Consider the following 16,215-nt stretch of genomic DNA (forward strand, 5'->3'; position numbering starts at 1 on the left):
TCCAGCCTATTTTAGTCATGGCCTCTATCAGGCCTCAACAGATTGTCCCAACCTATGTTCTGTCACTATTCTAAGGCCCTACTTAGGATTTCTGTTAATTTCCCAGGCCTTCGCATTTTCATAATTAATTCTGCTTCAGAGTTTCTGCTACATTTGAAGCCTCCATTTCACTTATATCACAGTGCTTGGCTATCATTCTCCCTCTGTTCTTACATAAACATGGAATTCAATCTCTTTATAAGCTGACACACCCCCTGACACACACACAGGCACACACACATACAAACGTATGGAAAGGAACTTCAAACAAAGCACTTATGAGAAGAGCATGTTTCACTCAAGGTTTGAGGGAAAATGGACTCAGTTGGTAAAGAATTCACCTGCAATGCAGGAGAACTGAGTTTGATCCCTGGGTTGAGAAGATCCCCTGGAGGACTCCAGTATCCTTGCCTGGAGAATACCCATGGACGGAGGAGCCTGGTAGGCTACAGTCCATGGGGTCTCAAAGAGTCAGACAGGACTGAGCTACTGAGCACAGCACAGCACAACACTGAGATAAACAGTAGTTTCCTTTCTTGGAGTTTCTCATCCTCTTCCTCTCAAGATTCTAAGAACCCACTTTTTCCTCTTCATTAACCCCCACCCTTAGGTTCCTTCACAGATATTCAAATCACCTTGTTATGCAAAACAAATCAGTTCTCTAAAATATGCGTGGCAGGACTCCAGGCTTAATTTTACATCTCCAAAGCCTCTAAGCCTTTATGAAAACAATGGTTTTTTTCTGCCCATTCTTCCCTTTCAGTAACAGGAAAAAGCTGGCAGAAGCTTTGACAGTTCACTTTTTTCTATTCTCTCATCATTGTCAATCTCAGAATAAAAAGGAGTAGTTTAGAGATCTATTTTCCCTTCACTATGAAATATGTTATTTCTCTGAGCTTCCCTGGTAGTTCAGCAGTAAAGAATCTGCCTGCAATGCAGGAGACTCAAGACTATGTTGGTTCGATCTCTGGGTTGGGAAGATACTCTTGAGATTTTCCATGCAAGTATTCTTGCCTGGGAAATCCCATGGACAGAGGAGCCTGGTGGGCTGCAGTCCATGGTGTGGCAAAGAGCTGGACATGACTGAGTACACACAAACACATGTTATTCCTTTAGAGAGATTATTGTTGTTTAGTTGCTAAATTGTGTCCCACTCTTTTGTGACCCCAGGGACTGTAGCTCACCAGGCTCCTCTGTCCATGGGATTCACCAGACAAAAATACTGGAATGGATGGTACGGGGAGGGAGGTGGGAGGGGGGTTCAGGAGGGGAACATGTGTACACCCGTGGTGGATTCATGTTGATATATGGCAAAACCAATACAATATCATAAAGTAATTAGCCTCCAATTACAATAAATAAATTTAAATTAAAAAAAAATTGGAATGGGTTGCCACTTCCTTCTTCAGGGCATCTTCCCTACCCAACTGAACCTGCATCTCCCACACTGGCAGGCAGATTCTTTATGCCTGACCCACCAAGGAAACCCTTGGTAATACTAAATAGTGATAATTAGCTTAATTTTTATTTTTTCTATTATCTAAATACCTGAAGAATTTTTCAAATGGCTTTGCATAATTACAGCCAAACGTTTTGTCAATGTTTACAAACTTTGAGTTCAGTTCAGTTCAGTAGCTTAGTCACTTTGCAACCCCATGAATCGCAGCATGCCAGGCTTACCTGTCCATCACCATCTTCCAGAGTTCACTCAAACTCACATCCATCAAGTTGGTGATGCCATTCAGCCATCTCATCCACGGTCGTCCCCTTTTCTTCCTGCCCCCAATCTCTCCCAGCATCAGAGTCTTTTCCAATGAGTCAGCTCTTCGTATGAGGTGGCCAAAGTACTGGAGTTTCAGCTTTAGCATCATTCCCTCCAAAGAACACCCAGGGCTGATCTCGTTTAGAATGAACTGATTGGATCTCCTTGCAGTCCAAAGGACTCTCAGGAGTCTTCTCCAACACCACAGTTCAAAACCATCAATTCTTCGGTGCTCAGCTTTCTTCACAGTCCAACTCTCACATCCAGACATGACAACTGGAAAAACCATAGCCTTGACTAGACAGACCTTTGTTGGCAAAGTAATGTCTCTGCTTTTGAATATGCTGTCTAGGTTGGTCATAACTTTTCTTCCAAGGAGTAAGCGTCTTTTAATTTCATGGCTGCAGCCACCATCTGCAGTGATTTTGGAGCCCCAGAAGTAAAGTCTGACACTGTTTCCACTGTTTCCCCATCTATTTGCCATGAAGTGATGGGACCAGATGCCATGATCTTCATTTTCTGAATGTTGAGCTTTAAGTCAACTTTTTCACTCTCTCTTTCACTTTCATCAAGAGGCTTTTTAGTTCCTCTTCACTTTCTGCCGTAAGGGTGGTGTCATCTGCATATCTGAGGTGATTGAGATTTCTCCCGGCAATCTTGATTTCAGCTTGTGCTTCTTCCAGCCCAGCGTTTCTCATGATATACTCTGCATATAAGTTAAATAAACAGGGTGACAACATACAGCCTTGACATACTCCTTCTCCTATTCAGAACCAGTCTGTTGTTCCATGTTCAGTTCTAACTGTTGCTTCCTGACATGCATATAGGTTTCTCAAGAGGCAGGTCAGGTTGTCTGGTATTCCCATCTCTTTCAGAATTTTCCACAGTGTTTTGTGATCCACACAATCAAAGGCTTTGACATAGTCAATAAAGCAGAAATAGATGTTTTTCTGGAACTCTCTTGCTTTTTCCATGATCCAGCGGATGGTTGGCAATTTAATCTCTAGTTCCGCTGCCTTTTCTAAAACCAGCTTGAACATCTGGAAGTTCACGGTTCACATATTGCTGAAGCCTGGCTTGGAGAATTTTGAGAATTACTTTGCTAGCGTGTGAGATGAGTGCAATTGTGTGGTAGTTTGAGCATTCTTTGGCATTGCCTTTCTTTGGGATTGGAATGAAAACTGACCTTTTCCAGTCCTGTGGCCACTGCTGAGTTTTCCAAATTTGCTGACATATTGAGTGCAGCACTTTCACAGCATCATCTTTCAGGATTTGAAATAGGTCAACTGGGATTCCATCACCTTCACTAGCTTTGTTCATAGTGATGCTTTCTAAGGCCCACTTGACTTCACATTCCAAGATGTCTGGCTCTAGGTAAGTGATCATACCATTGTGATTATCTTGGTTGTGAAGCTCTTTTTTTACTATAGGTAAAAATTTATTCCAAACTATAGTCTATTAAGTTAAGTAGGGGGATACAATGCGGGCTGTATTAATGACTCTTGTTCTAGGAATGATACACTTTCCTTTTCTGAAACCCACTACACACACAGACATACATACTCCATAGGAAAATTTCAGAGGACTTTCAAACTACTTTTAAAAAGACTATTTGTGTGATTTTTTATTAAAATTATCAATAGGGTCATTGGTTTTCATTAGTATGCTGCTACTGCTACTGCTAAGTCACTTCAGTCATGTCCAACTCTATATGACCCTATAGACGGCAGCCCACCAGGCTCCCTCGTCCCTGGGATTCTCCAGGCAAGAACACTGGAGTGGGTTGCCATTTCCTTCTTCAATGTATGAAAGTTAAAAGTGAAAGTTAAGTCGCTCAGTCGTGTCCGACCCTTAGCGACCCCATGGACTGCAGCCCACCAGGCTCCTCCATCCATAGGATTTTCCAGGCAAGAGTACTGGAGTGGGGTGCCATTGCCTTCTCTGATTAGTATGCTAACTAATAACTAAGAAGACCACTACACACTTGTATCTGTGATGGGGAATTTACAGGGGAGAACCAGCCTAAAAAAGCAAAAAGAACCTTTTGGGCATCATAGGAGTATGGAAGGTGTGAAGAACAGCAATGAGCTTCATACATGACAAGAGGATGTGCTGGGTGCTCAGCTTGCTCTAATTAACATTCATCTTCTTGTTTAGCCACCTCACTAACTTCATCTTATACCATGTTGTATCTTCCTTGCTGTACTTCCTTTTCTCAAGCATGTTCTGCTAATTCTCACCACACAGTCTTTGCACATGCTAATCTTCCTGGTTCACTCAATTACCACCTCAGTCATTCCTGCTCCCACATTTCACCCCATACTTCCAAGGACTTTTACCTTTTATTTCAGTCCCTGTTTATGTTTAATTAAATCTTATTCAGAGATCTATTCCTTCCTTTCTGTCAAAATTAGATATTTCTACCATCTTGTATTGGAGAGTATTTCTTTTTTAGAAAATCTTAGTTCCCTCACATCACTTGGGAAAATTCATTAATTTATTAATAATATTAATTATAAAATAATCATGATAATATTATTTATAAATTTTTAAAATTTACTTGTTTCATGCTATCTTTCTCACTATGCACTAAGATCCATGAAAGCTGAGACCATGATTACCATTGTTGTGATCTGTCCTACTACATTAATTGTCTATGGAAATAGTTATTGAATAATTGAACACAGATGGAAAAGAACACGGAAACAGGCTACAAATGATAATATGCATTGTGCAGGCTTAGGCAATATATTACATTTGCATATTGTTAAATAAGCCTCCTTAAGCTGAACTAAGCAATACATTATATTTGTTAAGAGGGATTTGAATTCAGTGGTTAAACTACACATGTAAGAGAAGGCTTGCTAAAGATAAGATAGTTGTCCATTATTCTGGAAAATATCAAATTTGGGCTTATTTACAGCGGCAAAGAAGTTCACTCTACTCCTGCATGGTGGTCAGAATGTGCCATTCTGATTGTGCCCTGGATGTGAAGGTTCTTGATGAGACTCATATAACATCAGTTCACGCCCTTCAATATCTGTGACTGGCAACCTCTGCTGGGGGAACCGGGGAGAAGATATTTTTGCAGCATTCCTCATAAAGTGAATCTTAAGGCTGTACTGTTGAGGAATGTTATAAGGAAAAAAGTCTTCATGTAAAAGAAAGATGTTAATTTACTTGAAATGGAGTTGTTACTCAAAAATAATTATTTCGTATGAAGCATTAAAGTACTAACAGAAGCTTTGCACATATTGACTATGTGTCATCATCTGTCTTGTTAGCATTTTAAACATAACATTTATAATTTGACAGTGCTATAAACATTATTTTAAGTAAGATGATGAGAATGTATACAGTTGTAAAGATTCTTTTGGTGATATTATGCTTACTTGATGCAAAAACAACTAAATTATTCTCATTTAGAATACATTGATTTTCTGTCTTTGGGGAACTCTAATTACCTTCAAGATAAGACACAGGCAGCCTTACTTCCACACTGAATGCACACCTCTTCACAGTCTATGCTGTTTTCAAATGGTGCCTCTTAAACTATCTTCATTTTAACTCTGGGGAATTTAAGTTACACATCAAGCTATTATAGTTACCTCCATAAAGGAGCCACATTTTGAAGTCTGGGCAACAAGTCACTCTGAATAAAGAAATTCAGTGGAAACATAGCAAATAAAAGGAAGGGGCCCTGAAGTTTGATTTTTCTTTTCTTTCCAGAAGTAATTTTTTAATTAAAACATTTTTTTCCAGTGACAGAAAAAGCCATCTCATTTGTAATCCTCTGATTGCACTAACTCTTCCAATCTCTTTACCTTGTAGGTATTTAACTCCTAAATTTCCAAATCCTCCACCCACTCTTATGTTAACAGGAATGTTCACACATTGAAAGAACTCAGGGAAACTGTCATCTTCTGATCTCAACTTCTATACTTCCCTCTCTGACTTAATTACTATATTTAAACCATCCCCTTCGCCTCACTGAACTTTTATTTCCTCAGTCCCTGCCTGTTTCCAGGCCCATCAGTCCCCTCTGGATTTATCTGCTTGGCTCACTTGTCTAGACGCAATAGTCCATCTTGACTATGGAGAGTTCTGACAAAACGTGGTCCACTGGAGAAGGGAATGGCAAACCACTTCAGTATTCTTGTCTTGAGAATCCCATGAACAGTGTGAAAAGGCAAAAATATGGGACTCTGAAAGAGGAACTCCCCAGGTTGGTAGGTGCCCAATATGCTATTGGAGATCAGTGGAGAAATAACTCCAGAAAGGATGAAGAGGCAGAGCCAAAGCAAAATCAACACCCAGTTTGTGGACGTGACTGGTGATGGGAGTAAAGTCAAATCCTGTAAACAGAAATATTGATAAAAACCTGGAATGTTAGGTCCATGAATCAAGGCAAAGTGGAAGTAGTCAAACAGGAGATGGCAAGGGTAAACATCGATATTTAGGAATATGCAAACTAAAATGGACTGGAGTGGCTAATTTAACTCAGATGATCATTATATCTACTACTGTGGGAAAAAATCCCTTAGGAGAAATGAAGTAGCCATCACAGTCAACAAAAATGTCCAATATGCAGTATTTGGATGCAATCTCAAAAATGATTAGTTTGTTTCCAAGGCAAACCATTCAATACCACAGTAATCCAAGTCTAAGCCCTGACCAATAATGCTGAAGAAGCTGAAGTTGAATGGTTCTATGAAGACCTACAAGACCTTCTAGAAATAACATCCCCAAAATATGTCCTTTACATTATAGGGCCTGGAATGCAAAAGTAGGAAGTCAAGAAATACTTGGAGTAACAGGCAAATTTGGCCTTGGAATACAGAATGAAACAGGGCAAAGGCTAACAGAATTTTGCCAAGAGAACACACTGGTCATAGCAAACATCCTTTTCCAACAACACAAGAGAAAACTCTACACATGGACATCACCAAATGGTCAATACCAAAATTAGATTGACTGTATTCTTTGCACCCAAAGATGAAGAAGCTGTATATAGTCAGCAAAAACAAGACCAGGAGCTGACTGTGGCTCAGATCATGAACTCCTTATTGCCAAATTCAGATTTAAGTTGAAGAAAGTAGGGAAAACCACTAGACCATCCAGGTATGAACTAAATCAAATCCCTTATGACTATACAGTGCAAGTGACAAAGAGATTCAACAGATTAGATCTGATAGACACAGTGCCTAAGAATTATGGACGCAGGTTCGTGACATTGTACAGGAGGCAGTGATCAAGACCATCCCCAAGAAAAAGAAATGCAAAAAGGCAAAATGGGTGTCTGAGGAGGCCTTCCAAACAGCTATGAAAAGAAGAGAAGCAAAAGGCAAAAGAGAAAAGGAAAGATATGCCCATTTGAATGCAGAGTTCAAAAGAATAGCAAGGAGAAATAAGAAAGCCTTTCTCATTGATCAATGCAAAGAAATGGAAGAATGCAAAGAATGGGAAAGACTAAAGACCTCTTCAAGAAAATTAGAGATAACAAGGGAACTTTTCATGAAAAGATGGGTACAATAAAGGACAGAAACAACCTAACAGAAAGAGAAGATATTAAGACGTGGAAAGAATACACAGAGGAACTATACAAAAGAGATGTTCATGATGCAGATAATCACGATGGTGTGATCATTCACCTAGAGTCAGACATCCTGGAATGCAAAGTCAAGTGGGCCTTAGGAAGCATCACTGTGAACAAAGCTAGTGGAGGTGATGGAATTCCAGTTGAGCGGTTTCAAATCCTAAAAGATGATGCTGTGAAAGTGCTGCACTCAGTATGCCAGCAAATCTGGAAAACTCAGCAGGGGCCACAAGACTGGAAAAGGTCAGTTTTCATTCCAATCCCAAAGAAAGGCTATGCCAAAGAGTGCTCAGACTACTGCACAATTGCTTTCATCTCACGCGCTAGTAAAGTAATGCTCAAAATTCTCCATGCCAGGCTTCAACAGTACATGAACCATGAAATTTCAGAAATTCAAGATGGTTTTAGAAAAGGCAGAGAAACCAGACATCAAATTGTCAACATCCACTGGATCATCAAAAAAGCAAGAGAGTTCCAGAAAAACATCATCTACTTTTGCTTTATTGACTATGCCAAAGTCTTTGTGTGGATCACAAAAATCTGTGGAATAATCTGAAAGAGATGGCAATACCAGACCACCTGACTTGTCTTCTGAGAAATCTGTATGCAAGTCAAGAAGCAACAGCTAGAACTGGAGGTGGAACAACAGACTGGTTCCAAATTGGGATAGGAGTACGTCAAGGCTGTGCATTGTCACCTTGCTTATTTAACTTATATGCAGAGTACATCATGAGAAATGTTACACTGGATGAAGCACAAGCTGGAATCAAGATTTCTGGGAGAAATATCAATAACCTCAGATATGCAGAAAGTGAAGAAGAACTAAAGAGCCTCTTGATGAAAGTGCAAAAGGAGACTGAAAATGTTGGCTTAAAACTCCACATTCAGAAAACAAAGATCATGGTACCTGGTCCCATCACTTCATGACAAATAGATGGGAAAACAATGGAAACAGTGAGAGACTTTATTTGGGGGGCTCCAAAATCACTGCAGATGGTGATTGCAGCCATGAAATTAAAAGATCCTTGCTCCTTGGAAGAAAAGTTATGACCTACCTAGACAGCTTATTAAAAATCAGAGACATTGCCAACAAAGGTCCATCTAGTCAAAGCTATGGTTTTTCTAGTAGTCATGTATGGATGTTAGAGTTGGACTATAAAGAAAGCTGAGCACTGTAAAATTGATGCTTTTGAACTGTGGTGTTGGAGAAGACTCTTGAGAGTCCTGGGAATGCAAGGAGACCCAACCAGTCCATCCTAAAGGAAATCAGTCCTGAATATTCATTCGAAGGACTGATGCTGAAGCTGAAACTCCAATACTTGGCCACTTGATGGGAACTGACTCATTTGAAAAGACCTTGATCCTGGGAAAGATTGAAGGTGGGAGGAGAAGGGGATGACAGAGGATGAGATGGTTGGATGGCATCATGGACTCGATGGACATGTGTTTGAGTAAAATCCGGGAGTTGGTGATGGACAGGGAGGCCTGGCATGCTCCAGTCCATGGGGCTGCAAAGAGTTGGACGTGACTGAGCTACTGAAACGAACTGAATTTTCGGAACCTTGGTACTTCTGCCTTCGCCCCAGCTCCAGCTTTGTGCAATTGTAACTTAAAAACTCTGGCCCGTATATTTTCTACTAAAGTTTTGCAACTTGAGAAAATTATAAACTTTCAATAGTTCTAGAGAGACTCACTCCATCTCAACACAGTTGCTTCATACTCATCTTCTGTTGAATCTTCTATAATTTATTTTCCTGATTACACTCTTTAACCTGTAAACTGTATCTTCCCCTTTATTTATAGGACTATTTTGACTATTTGATCAACAGAATTCACATATCTGTGAAGGAAAGTACTTTATCTCAACAAAATAATTTTCCTACACTTTTCCTACTTCCCCCTTTGCATCAGAAGAAAGTATACTGTTCTCCTTAAGATTTATCTTTTCAATGGTCTTTCTTTACATCATTTCTTATCTCCTCTGAAACCTTGCTTATTTGATTCTACCCTCCCTCTTGAACATTGAATATTTCTCCACTGTTTCCTTCCTTGTATCTTAAATCAAGTTTCTTAAATGACTTACAAAAAAAAAAAAAGGTCAAAGTCCTCCATGGACCTCACAGTCATGTCCAGCTCTTCACTCTCCTGTTTTAGCCAGATCTCTTAAAGATACCACATTTCATATTTTTGTATTAGATTGTTTAAACAACCGATCACCTATCTTTTAATTGATGAGCTTTATCCATTTTATTTATTGTAATTTATAAATTGTAATAAATTATTGTAATAGCTGTTACATTCAAAATTATTTCTGCCCTCTTATATTTTCAAATATGTTATTTCCTTTATTGATTTTGGTTTTAATCTTTCCAGCTTTCCTTCAGATAAAATCTTTCCTAGAAAGACAAATGTTTTATTTCCTACATTCTCCTATTCTGTTGATTACCTTTTGTCTGTTTTATCTTTTTCTTGACAACTTTTTTAAGCAGCAGTATATTTCTCCCCCAAAACTGAGCACAATAGTCCACCTGTCTTTTGCAACATTCACTTAACCCATTTTGTACATAAGTACAACCTCCAAAAATTTACCAGTGTGGGTTCTTAGATGACACATTTCCTTGTATTGGATTTCTGTCTTTATTATGCCCTCATAATTGAATGACTTTCACTGAATAAACACTCTAAGTTTTAAATTTTTGCTTTTATTAATACTCTAAAATTACTTCATCTTCCTGGACTCTATATTGCTGTTGAGCAGTGTGCAATCAAGCTAGACATCATTTCTCTCCCCTTTCATATTCTAAAAACTTTTTCAACCTGTGACTTTTGTTTTTCTTGAATTCTGTTACCTGTAAAAGCATAATCTATTCTTTTTTCTTGATTCGGATTCATGACTTCATTTAATCATAGCCTATATTCATGATACCTTATGATCATTTGTCCATGCCTGGTCTTCCTTTTCATTTGTGTATTTAATAATTTAATGAGCAACTATGAATACAGAATCCTTTTCAATATTTAAAAAATATTTCTGAATAACATATCCCCACATGTGCTTTTTCTCTGGCTTACATAATTTGAACCCTGTCTGTCCCTCCACAACAAACCAGGTAACCAATATTTTAAATGTTGTATTTATACATACTTCCTTTTACATGTATCAGAGATGATTTGTAAAAATTAATTTCATAATATATATGGCCATGTATGTTATTTATTTTTGTTATAGTTTATTAATGTTGGCCTCTTTTAAATATTATAGTTTATGAATATAAAGGAGTTATTTATTCATTCTGTTTTTTTTTTAATTTATTTATTTATTTTTAATTTTTACTTTACAATTCTGTATTGGTTTTGGCATAGATTGACATGAATCCACCACAGGTGTACATGCGTTCCCAAACATGAACCCCCCTCCCACCCCCCTCCCCACAACATCTCTCTGGGTCATCCCCGCGCGTCAGCCCCAAGCGTGTCATATCCTGCATCAGACATAGACTGGCATTTCGATTCTTACATGTTATTATACATGTTTCAATGCCATTCTCTCAAATCATCACACCCTCTCCCTCTCCCTCTGAGTCCAGAAGTCTGCTATACACATCTGTGTCTTTTTTGCTGTCCTGCATACAGGGTCATCATTGCCATCTTCCTAAATTCCATATATATGTGTTAGTATACTGTATTGGTGTTTTTCTTTCTGGCTCACTTCACTCTGTATAATTGGCTCCAGTTTCATCCATCTCATCAGAACTGATTCAAATGTATTCTTTTTAATGGCTGAGTAATACTCCATTGTGTATATGTACCACAGCTTTCTTATCCATTCATCTACTGATGGACATCTAGGTTGTTTCCATGTCCTGGCTATTATAAACAGTGCTGCGATGAACATTGGGGTACATGTGTTTCTTTCAATTCTGGTTTCCTCTGTGTGTATGCCCAACAGTGGGATTGCTGGGTCATAAGGCATTTCTATTTGCAATTTTTTAAGGAATCTCCACACTGTTCTCCAGAGTGGCTGTACTAGTTTGCATTCCCACCAACAGTGTAGGAGGGTTCCCTTCTCTCCACATCCTCTCCAGCATTTATTGCTTGCAGATTTTTGGATCGCAGACATTCTGACTGGTGTGAAGTGGTACCTCATTGTGGTTTTGATTTGCATTTCTCTAATAATGAGTGATGTTGAGCATCTTTTCATGTGTTTGTTAGCCATCCGTATGTCTTCTTTGGAGAAATGTCTATTTAGTTCTTTGGCCCATTTTTTTATTGGGTCGTTTATTTTTCTGGAATTGAGCTGCAGGAGTTGCTTGTATATTTTTGAGATTAGTTGTTTGTCAGTTGCTTCATTTGCTATTATTTTCTCCCATTCGGAAGGCTGTCTTTTCAGTTTGCTTATGTTTTCCTTTGTTGAGCAGAAGCTTTTAATTTTAATTAGATCCCATTTGTTTATTTTTGCTTTTATTTCCAGAATTCTGGGAGGTGGATCGTAGAAGATCCTGCTGTGGTTTATGGCAGAGAGTGTTTTGCCTATGTTCTCCTCTAACAGTTTTATAGTTTCTGGTCTTACATTTAGATCTTTAATCCATTTTGAGTTTATCTTTGTGTGCAGTGTTAGAAAGTGATCTAGCTTCATTCTTTTACAAGTGGTTGACCAGTTTTCCCAGCACCACTTGTTAAAGAGATTGTCTTTACTCCATTGTATATTCTTGCCTCCTTTGTCAAAGATAAGGTGTCCATATGTATGTGGATTTATCTCTGGGCTTTCTATTTTGTTCCATTGATCTATATGTCTGTCTTTGTGCCAATACCATACTGTCTTGATGACTGTGGCTTTGTAGTAGAGCCTGAAGTCAGGCAAATTGATTCCTCCAGTTCCATCCTTCTTTCTCAAGATTGCTTTGGCTATTCGTGGTTTTTTGTATTTCCATACAAATCTTGAAATTATTTGTTCTAGTTCTGTGAAAAATATCGCCGGTATCTTGATAGGGATTGCATTGAATTTGTAAATTGCTTTGGGTAATATACTCATTTTCACTATATTGATTCTTCCGATCCATGAGCATGGTATATTTCTCCATCTATTAGTGTCCTCTTTGATTTCTTTCATCAGTGTTTTAAAGTTTTCTGTATATAGGTCTTTAGTTTCTTTAGGTAGGTATATTCCTAAGTATTTTATTCTTTTTGTTGCAATGGTGAATGGAATTGTTTCCTTAATTTCTTCTTCTACTTTCTCATTATTAGTGTATACGAATAAGAAATAAAAGGAATCCAAATTGGAAAAGAAGAAGTAAAACTCTCACTGTTTGCAGATGACATGATCCTCTACATAGAAAACACTAAAGACTCTACCAGAAAATTACTAGAGCTAATTAATGAATATAGTAAAGTTGCAGGATATAAAATCAACACACAGAAATCCCTTGCATTCATTCTGTTATTAATGAGTAATTTGGATTGTTTTCTACTTATTTGTTGCTATAAACAGTGGTTCTTGGAACATTCTGATCCTTTTCCTAGAACACATATGAGAATTTCTCTTAAGTATACGGATAGTTATAGAATTGATGGCTTGTAGAGTATGGGCATATTAAACTTTTAAACTTGTAAAATTATTACAAGATAATTTCAAATTGTTTTCCAAAGAGGTTGGACTAACTGATAGTTCATTTGAAATACATAGGCTTGTATTTGATGCAGTATCTATTCTAAATCTTGGGATTTAAATTTTTACAATCAACACCTATAAAATGAACAGATCAAGGTCTTGATTTCCATGTCCCTGATTATTGATGATGTACCACATGCTTCTTATGTTTACTGGTCATATAAATTTACTTTTGTGTGAAATGCCTATTCATGTTTTGCTCAGTTTTCTGTTGTTTTTTTTTTTTTTTAAATACTTTTACATTGCCTTTTTCACTTTCTTTAAGGTGATTTTTGGTAATTAAATGTTTAGTGAAGTAAATTTTATTATTTTTATTTTGTGATTGACAATTACATGTCTTATTTAAAAAATCATTCCCTATTGCAGACTGAGAAATATACTACTATGCTTTCTTCTAAAGTTTAAAATTTATGCCTTTGAAATATGAACTTCTGATTCATTTAGTTAATTTTTGTGATGGTGTGAAATGGCAATTTATTTTCTTTTTCTTTTCTGTATGGATAACAATTAATTCAAACTCATTTGTTTAATAATCTCACCCCTAAATTGTACCTTGCTACATCCCCCTCTGTTATCTAATGAAATTCCAGATAGGCATAATATATTTCTGTTTCAGTTGTCAGTTTGTCTGTCTCTGTATCAATAGCACATGCTTTTAAGAGCTATCACTTTGTGTGTCTATTTTGTAGGGCAACCCCTTTCTCCTATTTCCTCCTCATCCTTCTTCACAAAAGTCTTGGCCAATTTTAGCACCTTGGTTTTTAATATCAACTTTTTAAAATATTTATTTATTTATTTATGGCTGCACTGGGTCTTTTTTGCTGCATGTAGGCTTTCTCTTAGTTCAGTTCAGTTCAGTTCAGTTGTTCAGTCATGTTTGACTCTTTGTGACCCCATGGACTGCAGCATGCCAGGCTTCCCTGTCCATCACCAACTCCTGGAGCTTGCTCAACCATATGTCTCTCTAGTCGGTGATGCCATCCAACCATCTCATCCTCTGTCGTTCCCTTCCCCTCCTGTCTTTAATTTTGCCAGCATCAGGGTCTTGACCAATGAGTCAGTTCTTTGCATCAGTCTTTCTCTAGTGTGGCAAACAGGTGCTACTCTTCACTGCGGTGTGTGGGCTTCTCATTGCAGTGGCTTCTTTTGTTGTGGAACATGGGTTGTAGGTGCACAAGCTTCAGTAGTTGTAGCACGTGGGCTCAGTAATTGTGGTGCTTTGGCTTAATTGCTTTGCGGCATGTGGAATCTCCCCCAATCAGGGATCAAACCCATGTCCCATGCATTGGCAGGTGGATTCTTATCCACTGCGCCACCAGGGAAGTCCTTTAATATCAATTTAAAATCAATTTATCAAGTCCTGTGACTAACTCTACTAGAATTTAGATTAACATTTTATCAATGTAATAGATAAACTTGGGAGAAGTGGCCTCTTTAAACTATCCTCTCCTTCTTTGTAAATGTGGCCTGCCTCTCCATGTATTTAAGGTCCTTCAGTAAAAGAATTTCAGTTTGTCTTTAAGTAGTAAGAGCTTCCTTTGCAGCTCAGCTGGAAAAGAATCTGCTGCACTGTGGGAGACCTGAGTTGATCCCTGAGTTGGAAAGATCCCCTGGAGAAGGGAATGCCTACCCACTCCAGTATTCTGGCCTGGAGAATTCCATGGACTATTCAGTCCATGGGGTTGCAAAGAGTCGGACATGACTGAGCCACTTTCACTTTTCACTTTAAGCAGTAAAGGAACCCAAATATTCAATCAGTTGGTATAGAACTCACCCACTAGGAAAACACTTTGACCCTGTGATCAAATAAAACAGCCAGAGATTTTAAAGTTGTACTTAAAGGGCAAAAGCAAACTTCTTCATTTTTGGATGTTTATGAGCACTGCTAATTCTTTTTCAAGGGAAGTCTGATTTGGGAACATAAATATAGATCTTAAAATAGCTCTCATCTATCCATTGTAAAGCAGGAAGTTTACAACTTTAATAATTAACATATACAGATATGTATATGGACTCTTTAACCCATGGAGCTCACATAAAGCTATTTTTGATATGGAAATATAATCCTTGAATTCCAGAAAGAGTCACAGATGCAACATTCTGCTGTCAGATGCAGCATTGTACCACTTAACATTATCCATAAACAATTACTGAAGATCATTATTTCCTATCACCTTCTGTACCGGAACATTTACCAGAGCTAACAAATAGCAAAACTGACTACAGTGAAATTATCCTTCTGTTCCTCTCCTACTCTTCTTTATTGGAAAGAATTAAGCAGTCTAAATATAGGCAGGAAGAAAAAGGAAATGATTATGTTTGTGTTGTAAAGCCACTAGATAACTATTTGGTTAAAGTTTTCTTAACTGAACCACCTCAAAAAATCAGTGATTTAAGCAATGGATTCCATAATTTCCCCCAAATGTGTAAGGATGTTTTGTAAAGTGTAGTAAAACTGTATTCTCTCTTTATCCATGGAGAATAAAATTTCAATTATCTAATCAATACCTCCATATATGAGATACAGTTTACTTCCATAAAATTTATCTTTCTAAATTTCTACATCTAGATTCAACTCAACCTTCAAGGTCCAACTAATGCAATATTACATTTCTCTAGTCAACCACAGCCACAAAAAATGTGATATATTTTCTCCCCTAATCCTCATGCCACCTCATACCTATTATGTCACCAGTAACATTTTACTTGTCCCTATAATAATTTTTAGATTGTCTCTTTTCACACATCAACTGTTAAAGGCAGAGAAACTATCAGTAATATTACTTTTAATGGCAATTTAATAGGCACAACCAATAAAATGTAGACTCTGTTTCACAGCATAACACTCAATAAATAGTCTATCAGCCTATTAAATACTAGTATACCATGAGAGAGCAATCAGTTGGCTTTCTCAAGTGACCAAATATGATCATTTGCATATCTACATCTAATATTTGGATCACTAGAATATGAATTATTGGCACAAATGGGAAAGAACAAACGAGGATTATCACTGAATGCTGAGGGACAGTTGGAGCTAGACACAGCTACAACAATCTCGGTCTAGTCATGGTGACTTGATACTACCAGTTTCGAAGAGTGGCAGGCAGCCACCCAACTCGAATTCTCATGGCGTAGAAGGCAACACTT

This window comes from Oryx dammah, unplaced genomic scaffold (assembly GCF_014754425.2).
Source record: "Oryx dammah isolate SB20612 unplaced genomic scaffold, SCBI_Odam_1.1 HiC_scaffold_29, whole genome shotgun sequence".
NCBI lineage: Eukaryota > Metazoa > Chordata > Mammalia > Artiodactyla > Bovidae > Oryx > Oryx dammah.